Genomic DNA, 10,851 nt, shown 5'->3' with positions numbered 1-10,851 from the left:
GTGGTTAAATTGTTTATCTGTAAACAACCCCTTGATTATTTTTATACGTTCTAAAAAAAACGTATTTTCACACTCTGCTCGCCCCCCTTCCCCAGTCCCCCACACATATTCGCTCAAGTGTCGCACTCTCTTTTCCATATAAAAGCATAAAGTCCCTCTCATTTCCCTCCAACCTTTCACAGTGGAAGGGATCCCATCAGCAGAATCCTAATAGAGACATTCCTGTGACTGTCCCCTTTTTCCTTCCTTCCCACTGTTTTGTTGTTTTTCTTGTAAACTGTTTAGAAAAGCTGCTAAGATTAGACCTCTCCTTATATCAGTAGCTATTGCCTTCCTGGAGTGACAGGCTAATTTCCTCCCTTTCTCTTCATAGCCTTGTACCCTGCTAGCTCTGCCGTGGGAACTAAATATTATCAGCCTGATAAGGCTTACCTAGTTCTTCATTTTTGTGCATTGGCAAATGAAATAAAGACTGTGACATATAGGTTTTGGAGGGCAGGGATTAGCAACTTTTGTGCACTGGAAAGCAAAAACAGCAGGGGCAAAAATGTAATATTTGTCTCACACAGTTAGTGATGTTAGCCATCATATGCATTCCATTTATTGTGTTTTATAAATAAAGTCAGAAATATTTTTCAAAAAGTGTAGATTTGTTACCAATTTCTCTATGGTATCTTGATGATAGGATTGAATTAGTCATTCCAAAGAAGGAATTGGGGGGAGGGGGGATGTAGAGTGCTTTAACAACCCACACATTGTGATTTTGTTTGCTGAAGCTGTGGGATTTAGTTCTTCTTGATTTCATTATAAATGTCCAGAGAGTAAGATCTAGAAATGTTAATCGTGCATTAGGATTGACTGAAGCATTTTATTTAGAGTTTTAAGCACTAAACTGATGCAGAAACATCTTGCAACTAATCTAAATAGTTAGAGGAACAAGATATGGTACATCTGCTTTGCCCTCCATTTTATTTGTAAAAGGACAGATAAGCTATATGTTCAATTTTAATGTGTTTTACAGACACAAATGCCATAATTGAACTGAAATCCATGTAGCTAATGTCTCTTCATTATTAAGAGCTCTAGTCTGATTAATTCGCCTTGGTGGAAGCTCAGAGCAGGTTTATGTACATCACTGTGCTACTCCTCTGAAACTCAGTTGAGCCTTTGAAGAGATTCACCCTCCTGATCCACAGGGGGACTGCTGTGGGAAAGAAAAAGAAAATGAAGTCTTGCTTTCAGTGAGTTATTTCACCCCAGCAGAGCAGTATGTCAAATTCTTGTGGGTCAAAATAGAGAACTACAGAATGTGGGTTTTTTCAAAAGGATGAATCTGGCTCTGAGCTGAATAAATTCCTGTGGAGGCTCAAAGTGGAACAGCTGACGATGTTCTTGGCTGGGAATTCTCTCTGACAAAAACATTAGATCCTACCCATAACTCCCACTGCTGTTTCTTCCCTCAGGCCCACATGTTTGGAGAGCACAATAATACTCTTGTGTTGACTGCATCCTTGGCATTGGATTTTGTGTATTTCAATTTTAGAGTGAACTGTGGCACTGTCCTGCTAAACAGCCTTTGAGAGCCCTTGTTCTATGTGTTGATGTCATTCTTTTCTCTGATAGGGTGTACTCTTCCTTCAGTGTATTTGATGTCAACCATGTCGGTTACTTACTTAGTATGACTGTGATGTAGGTGGGTATTGCTTGAAGTTCTCTTGTTTTGATAAGTTCTTAAATAAACTACTGTCAGAGCTCCATGAGAGCAAAATGTTTCAAATCAGAATCAGACTTTGCTGGTACTAAAATAAAGATGCCTTATTGTAGCTTTATGGCAAAATCTGGGGAAATCTAAGTTTGAGAACAGGAGAGAGAATGAATTCAATTAGTATCCAGAAGTTTACATTTGTTTCCTTTTTTTTTTTTTAAATGAAATGGACATAGGATAAATATAACGTCCAAATAGAGCTATACTCAGTCAAAAGTGTTCAGCTGCTTAACTACTGTTAAATTAGCATGCTTTTGCTAAATGTGTGTATGGGAGAGACAGCTACTGACTTTTCCTTTGTGTGTATGTATAATAAATCACTAGACAAAGAATTTCCTTTCAAACTTCCTTTCTGGTTCCACTTCTAAGAGACACATGTAATCAAAATTTAGTCAAATAAGGATTGTAAGGTTTTTTCCCTCAGCCATTTTCTTTAACCTCTGCAAGCTGACAAATATTTCCTGTCTGAGTTTGCTTTAAAAGACAACGTTCCTCCTGACTAACAACCCACTACGAGGACCTGGCAGGCACAGAAAAAGAGAGGTAGAAATCTGTGAGTGGAGCTAAATAGGTGGTTTCTGGAGCTGGACATGTTCATGCAGGATAATTTAGGGCTAGCAATAGAAAGCACCATGGCGACGTGGCAAACCATCAATTCTGGGAACTGGACCAGCCAGTCTCATTTTAAGGCACTTTGTGTAATAAGAGAATTTAAAAAAAAGTGTCATACAAAAATTCGTCTCCCTTATAATTGTCTAGTAATGGTATCACTGCATTCACAGCAGTACTTATATCAGTCCTTCAGCTATTTCAGTTATAACACATGGGATATAAAAGGAGACTGGGATTGCAATAAACTGCTTCTTAGTCCCTGTCTTACTCCCAGTGTGTGGCAATGGCAAAGTCCCCATTAACTTCAGTAGCAGACTGCCCTGTGGGCCCCATTCAATGCAAGGAAAGTTTTCCCATTGACTTTAATGGGGATTGGATTGGGTCCATGCAAAGGGAAAGAGTTGGATGGGCCAGTTGCATAATGGTCACTGTTAGCTTCAATCCAGGTGAGTTTACATATTAACTTGTGCCTAGTGCTAAGAGCCCAGAGCTACATTAGCCATGGTTAGAGTTTAGAAGGTATGAAAGCTTCTCTAGCATGAATTAATGAAAAGGGAACCATATTACATGTATATTATTTACCACAGCTTTGAGCAGTAGCACCACTGTAGTATGACTCTGTCAGCATTATATTCACTTTTATGAATCCTGATTTTTTTAAAGGTTTTTTTTTTCAGTCACAGTAATTATGGCTTAAATTAAATTGCAACCTGGTTTGCTTGTCAACAGCCTGAATTCATTCTCTTAAAAAATATTTTAAAGCAACCATTGCAAATTACTCTTAGGTTAAAAGTTTAATAAAGATTTGAATATTCAAACCATTACAATTTACTACCGCTTTTAAAAATGGTCTGGCTGTTTGAGAGCCATTTCCACTATCAGAGGGGATAATTTCTGAGCCTAATTTCATTTCCCAAGCCAGCAGGGTCTTAGTCAGTTTGGTAACAGGAGCCATATAGGGTTGCCAGGCATCTGGTTTTCGACTGGAATGCCTGGTCAAAAAGGGACCCTGGCAGCTCCAGTCAGAACCATTGACTGGGCTGTTAAAAGTCTGGTCAGCAATGCAGGCAGTTCCCCGCCTGCCCTGGCTCCGCATGGCTCCCGGAAGCCACAGCATGTTCCTACAGCTCCTAGGCGCAGAGGCGGCCAGGGAGGCTCTGCGTGCTGCCCCCGCCCTGAGCGCTGGCTCCACAGCTCCCGCTGGCTGCGGTTCCCAGACGAGGACAGCACATGGAGCCCCCTGGTCACCCCTGTGCCTAGTGTCTGCAGGGACATACAGGCTGCTTCTGGGAGCTGCCTGAGGTAAATGCCACCTGGAGCCTGCACCCCAAACTCCCTCCCACAGCCCAAGCCCCTGCCCTAGACCAGAGCCCCCCTTCTGGAGCCCGCACCCCCTCCTACACGCCAACCCCCTGCCCCAGCCCTGGTCCCCTCCCAAAGCCCGCACCGCAACCCCCTGCCTGAATCCTAAGCCCCCTCCTGCACCCAAACTCCTTCCCAGAGCCCTCACCCTGCATCCCCTCTCACATGCCAACCCCCTGCCCCAGCCCAGAGTCCCCTCCTGCACTCCAAATCTCTCAGCACCAGCCTGGAGCCCACACCTCCAGCTGGAGCCCTCATCCCCCCCCCCCCAGCATCCTAACCCCTTGCCCCAGTCCAGAGCCCCCTCCCATATGCCAAACCCTTCAGCCCCACCCACCAACCCGGAGCTCTGTCCTGCACCCCAAACCCCTCATCCCTGGCCTCATCTCACAGCCACACACACCCCGCACCCTAACCTCCTGCCCCAGCCCAGAGTCCCCTCCCACACTCTGAACCCCCTACCCCAGCCTGTTGAAAATGAGCGAGTGAGTAAGGGTGCGGGAGAGCAAGTGACGGGGGGGGGGGATGGAGTGAGTAGGGGGGCGGGGCCTTGGAGAAGGGACATGGCCTTGGGGTAGGGGCAGGATGGGGCAGGGGGCAGGGCCAAGGTATTCAGTTTTGCGCGATTAGAAAGTTGGCAACCCAGAGCCATATACATACAAATTCATAATTTTATCATTAGTTTAGCCTCACAACACCTCTGTGAGGGAAGTACTATTATTATAGTTGGGGAACTGGGGGGGGGGGGGGGAAATGAGATTATGTGACTTGCCCAGAGTCACACAGGAAGTCTTTAACAGAGCCAAAAATTGAGCCTGGCTCTCCTTAGACCTAGTCCTATACTTTAAGCACAAGACCAGCTTTGTTTTCTAGAGTCATGTGAAAAAGTAGTTCAAATCTTTCTAGAGTAATGCTCCTGGCTGATTAAGATGTTGATGAGTTCAAAAGGAATCTCATCTATTTTCCTTCATCTCGAAGTATAGTAATTGTGACATGTTGCAACAGAAACACAGACCGATGCCATGGGGAAATATGTTTCCTGTTTTTATCTTTTGATATTTTTTAAAAAAATAATATTTTGACTTTGCCAAGGTAATTACTTCTGAAAGTATCAGAGTGTCACATTTTTCTTTTATTTACTATGTGGATCCAGGCTGAGAGAATGAGACAAGCACCAGGTAGCTCTACAAGCAGTTAATCAAATAAAACTGTTCTGAAGAAAGAATTGTAAATTGCTCCTTTTCATCTATAACCACAATTTAATTCTCCTGTACCCTGGGGTTTATATGCAAACAATTTCTACCTTGTCCCCCAGAGGACTTTCTCTGATGAGGACAGTTTCACAATAGAGGAGAAGAAATCTTTGCACTTACTATAGTCCCGAGGGAAGCTTGTAATGAGCTTTTCCAACGTCCTGCTCCAAGGGAATGTAGCTGCTGCAAGCCTTGGAAAGTGTCCCACAGCATATTGGTTTCCACTGACCCAGTTCTCGACAGCCAGTTGCTTTCTCTCTCCTCTCTGCCTCGTCAGAGTTCAAAACCCTCTTCTGCCTGACTGTTTCCCATAGACAACTCATTACTAGAGGGTGCTGGCAAATTGCATTTAAAAGTACAGGGCCACTGAGGTACAGATATCACTTTGTGAAAGGAACATTTCCAGCCATTAAAGAATGATACTTTAAGGGATAACCTTTTATCTCCAGCAAATGAGTTTCCAGTGCTGAAGTATAGTCAATGAAAGTCGTGGTATGTAACACTGTGATGGGTCAATGGCCTGGATAGAGAACTGCCGGAATGCTTGTGTGTTGCTTTGGTTCTCACAATGGTTGGAAGTGTTTGAAACTTAGTAGTTAATCTTGATGTCTATCAAGCAACTTGACATCTGAAAAAGGAGTGTCAGCCAAGCTCTCCCACAGCCTTTCTATTGCCAATAATAGTTTGCAGTTATAGCACCTTTCAGTCAAGATCTCAGTGCGTTACAAACCTGGATAGCATTTTGTAGATGGGAGAAACTGAAGCTCAGAAAAGTTAAATGACTTATTGGTAATGTTACGAATACAAACAATGTTACTTTTTAACACATATATATTATCACGTGTCATTTTTGCATCCTATTAACCCATTTTCCTTATTATGGGAGGGGACCTTATAGAACTGAAAGCAGTATAGTTCTATTGAAATTATTCTCTAAATCTAGTGGATCTAATTAGAATGGTATCCTTTCTATAGATTTGTGTAGTTGCCCTATAGAATTCTATAATAGGGATATGATTATTTGTTGAATTCTTCTTGGCTATTTACAAAAAGTCTATGAAGAGGGTATCCTTCTTTAAATTCCCTAGGAACTTGCCATAAGCATTAGAGGCCTCTGGACCAAATCCTACTTGCCTTACTCCTGTAAGTGGCATGGGTCACACTGAAATCATGAGGACTGATTGTGTGAATAAAGCAAGTAGAATTTTTATCCTATCGTCACAAACTATGTGGCAGGAAATTCGTCAGCCAGGCTATCCAGAAATGACTAGTGCTGATTTACTTCCAGCATGATATGCTTCAACAAGACCCCTTCCAAGACCTTCAAGCTATTTTGCCTCCAAGAGACTCTTACCATCTGTATTTTTTATAGCTTGGAGCACTAGAAGGCTGCTCCTCAGATGGCCATTACTTCACAGTCATGTTTTTGACAGCAACGGGATGTGCACTGGAAAATCGCAATTCTCTGTATCAAAGTGCTGAATTCTCCTTACAGAACAGTTCTCCCATCCTTTCTCTAAGGCCTTGTTGTAACATTTTGCTTAATTTTGTCATGCTGATGGGGCCAGTTCAAGCAAACCTGGGGTCAACTTTCACTTTATTCAACTGAGACCCCCGCATGCAATTCCTACATTCATGGTCAAGCTTCTCTCCTTCACTCCTGTCTCCCCCATACAACTGTGTCATACTCCATACCAGCTGGGTGTATGGGAGAGTGAGATTAGGTGATAGTAATTACCTGTGGGCTCACTTACTCTACGTAAATGTCAAGAGACCGAACTGAAGTCAGTGGCATTATTCGGGAAATACACCAGTATAAATAACAAGATTTAGGCTCAAGTGTGAGTGTTTGGGGTGGGGGGAAGGGGATGATTTTTTTTAATAATAAACAAGAGAAGAGAGGAATCTGAAATGTGCCCCAGGCAGAGCTGCAGCAAAAAGGGTGACATCCTGATTCCCCCAGGAGCTCAAGTTATCACTATGAACTCTGTCAGCAGGAAACAGCTCATGCTTCATCCCCATATCCTATTCAGCCACAAGCAATAGTGTCACTCTTGCATAGGTGGAGACACACAGCTACAAGAGGAGCTTCTACTCCATTTTGTCCATTTAGTCTACATTGGAAATGGTCTTCCATGTTATTTCCATAAGGTAGTAGTCCATTGGTGCAAGCCCCCATGGACAGCCCAGAGTTTTCCCACTATGTCATCTAGGCCCTGCTCAGAGCAGGGTTAGATAACAGTGCTACAAACCACTTGCACCATGGCTACCCTTAGCATTTCCAGCAGAGGAGTACTACCCTTTGGGAATAATGGGTAAGAACACTTCTAGAAGTGTTAAAGTTAAAAGAAGTGTTCCTGAGGGTTTAACATCTGGATTTTCCAACTCTGACCTCTCTTGCACCAAGCACAGAAAAAGAAAGTGAAACTGTGAGCAAACAAAAACAGAAAAAGGGTAGTCTTTCCATTAACTTCAAAGACCTTAAAATCAGACCTAAATATTTAAAAATTAAACAACCAATCATAATGTTCCATTGAGACTTTCATTACAAAAACCCAGGGCATGGGCAAACGTAATGCTCTGCTGCATCTAAAAATGCTCAGAATCCACAGAAACCATTGAATTCCAAACTGGAACTTCAAAATGTTCTGATCAGTACTGTGAATTTCTTTCTGAAGATTCTGCACTTGCCCACGTTGATGTGAATGGGAGCTGTGCTTGGGAAACAAGCAGAGATAAATGCTGTAGATTGGTAGAGACGGATTTTAATATGAATGTGTCTCCATGTGCCTACGTATTGTAGAGTGGGGTGGTGTAAAATTTATGAGGGTGACATTAGTTGGAGGGCAACAGGGAAATAGAAAAAATTATATTTACTCGTGCAGTTCCATTTAGTTTTGCCATAAGTGAAGACAAATTTGACCACCACAATGGTTAGACTGCTAAAGACTAAAGGGTAAATTCTGCTTACTACCGGGATGTATATTCTTAAAATGAATCTTATTAACGTCAGCCATCATTTGCTCATTAAAAAAAAAAAGTGTGAAGAGGCAGCTCTGGACGACAGCTGCATTTCTTTTGTGGGGAGGGAAAGGGGCACTTTATACTCAAGATGAAACTGTCACTTTTTGGGGGGAGTTATTGACTAAAATATTTGTACTAGAAAACTACTTGTCAACTTCTACAGAGCCCTTGCTACTTACTATAGAAATTGCATGAGGTCTTAACCTTAAAAATGTCAAGGAAGGCTTTCAAAAGCAGAAATGGGAGTCAGACATTCAACTTCCAAGGATTTTTTTTCCAGTAGAAGCTGGACACCACACTGTCATTTGTGTCATTGAAGAATTCCCCTTGTTTTACAGAACTAATTCTTAGGCCAGTTTGAAATTCCCAGCCTAAACCTACTTTCCATAAAATATTCATGGTATCCTTTTATTGAGAGTTTGCAACTGTGCTACTTAAGTTTCAGTTTCCCAAGTGTTCATAAAAAGCCACATACTTAAAGGCAGAATTAATAACACAAAATTGGTCCCTATGTGGCTGAAATGATAACTTTGAAAATATTTTCCATTCATGAAAATCGATTTAGCTTTCTTTTCCTTCCACTATAATGAGTAGCAGCAGGATCAAATTACTGTACCAAACAAACTGGAGAAAAGAGCAACATTGAGATCAATCCATAGGAGAAGCTATAAAAAAGCTTGTTCCCAAGGATTTATAATGACATGCTAATGTTAAACTATTCTAGCATGGTCTTACTGAATGTATAATAAAGGAAATGCTTGGGCATATTAACTGCTATGCTACTCAGGTAGGATTGCTAACCCTTTATGGTTGTCCTGGAGTCTCCAGGAATTAAATATTAATCTTTAATTAAAGATTATGTCATGTGATGCAATCTTCAGGAATTCATCCACCCAAAGTTGGCAACCCTATACTCAGGCTTTGTCTACACTAGCATTTTTGTCAGCAAAACTTTTGTTGGTCAAAGGTGTGAAACAGATACACCCCTGACCAACATAAGTTTCACCAATAAAAGCACCAGTGTGGACAGCACTATGTTGACGGGAGACGGTCGCCCACTGACATAGCTACCGCCGCTTGTTGGGGGGGGGGGTTAATTATGCCGTGGGAGAGCTCTCTCCTGCCAGCATAGAGCAGCTACACAGGAGACCTGACAGTGGCTGCAGTGGTACAGCTGTGCTGCTATAAAGTCCATAGTGTAGACATAGACTCAGTCTATTGAATAACTGTCTGAATTAATTAACTCTTCCACTGCTTTAGAAAGAGAGGGGTAGTACAAGGTACCTCTTTATAGTGATGTGCAAGGATTTATCTACATGACTATTGTTGATATAAATAGAAGTGGTGCAGCAAAAAACGCTGTGTATGGCCTTAATAGTGTAGCACATATTTTAACACATTATTTACAAGAGAAAGGATACTTCATTCAATTTGCCTCCCTTTATGGGTTTCGCTAAACCCCCCTCAACTTCCTGTTTATTCACATTGCCCCCTGAGCTCCTTTTCCAGAAATGTACACCTATAGATCCACTGGAAACTTGTGCTCATGTCCTGGGGAATGTACCATATGGCCATGAAGCTTCCAGAAACCATAGCCATTTTGCGTCCATTGCAGAACTAACAGCTCAGGTAGGGTTATAATGGGGCATTTAAGACCCGGGTTGTGTTTGTGAGAGGGGAGGTGAGAGGTGTGATGGGTGGCAGTAGTGGGAATTCCCAGAGGCATTCTGACTGACTCAGTTAGACTTCCTCCATGGGTTCTGGGGTGAAAACACCAAACTGGGAGCCCCACTGTCCTGTGTGGTGAAGCTGGCATGTTTCCCATGCTGGCTTGTCTCTACTGTGGTGAAGCAACAACTATACTCTTATTCCACCTTAATGAAGAATCTAATTTCATGACTAATTCTAGACCAGCATAGTCTGTGTATTTCCTACTGGCACAATGGCTGGTCTTCTACTTTGCTAAGAAGAAGGATGATTTCTTCACTCTCTCCCCACTCTTTCACAGGGCCGCCTGCGGGAGGGGGGGGCAAGTGGGGCAATTTGGCCCAGGCCCCGGGCCCCACAGGGGCCCCGCGAGCCCTGGCTGAGAATCCCTTTCCTCACCCGGCGGCGGTCCGGGTCTTCGGCAGCATTTCGGCGGCAGGGGACCCTTCAGTCGCTCCGGGTCTTCGGTGGCATTTCGGTGGCGGGTCCTTCAGTGCTGCCGCAGACTCGGAGCACCGCCCGGTGAGTACAAGCTCCGCTGCTTTGCCCCAGGCCCCCTGAATCCTCTGGGCGGCCCTGCAGTCTTCCATACACATGGATTTATATCCACAATCTGTTCCATCCACAGTAGGCTCACCACACCTCTCAATTACACTGGCTTCCATCAGACTAACCAAGGGTGTAGTATCTCTGTACTGGAAAGTATGGCTGGAGGGATGTTGATGCTAGCTGTGAGGGAGAGTACTCAAGTGATGCTCTGATTCAATGTATTCCCTCAGGTAGTCTCCATTGGGTAGACTCTTCCTATAAAAGCCCCAACTAGAAGTTAGCTTCCCTCCTCTAGCAGAAACTTTGGGTGAGGACAGTGATGCAAAAATAGTTTACCTTCTTCTGGGGATGAACTCAGAACTGTCATTGAAGGTTTCTTTCAAATGTTTTGTAAAAATCCCAATTTGTGAAATAATGGTCCTGATACAACCTTCTTTGAAGATGGATCCACTCCCATTGTCTTCAATGGGAAATGGATCAGGCCCTAAAAGTCTAGCCAGAGATAAATTCTCTTTTTGGTTTCTTAAGTGAAATTATACCATCCATCGAGGATGTTTGAGGTACACTGTGTGTGTGTGT

This window comes from Terrapene carolina, unplaced genomic scaffold (assembly GCF_002925995.2).
Source record: "Terrapene carolina triunguis isolate 2854851 unplaced genomic scaffold, T_m_triunguis-2.0 Scaffold23, whole genome shotgun sequence".
Taxonomy (NCBI): Eukaryota; Metazoa; Chordata; order Testudines; family Emydidae; genus Terrapene; species Terrapene triunguis.
This window is presented reverse-complemented; position numbering follows the sequence as displayed.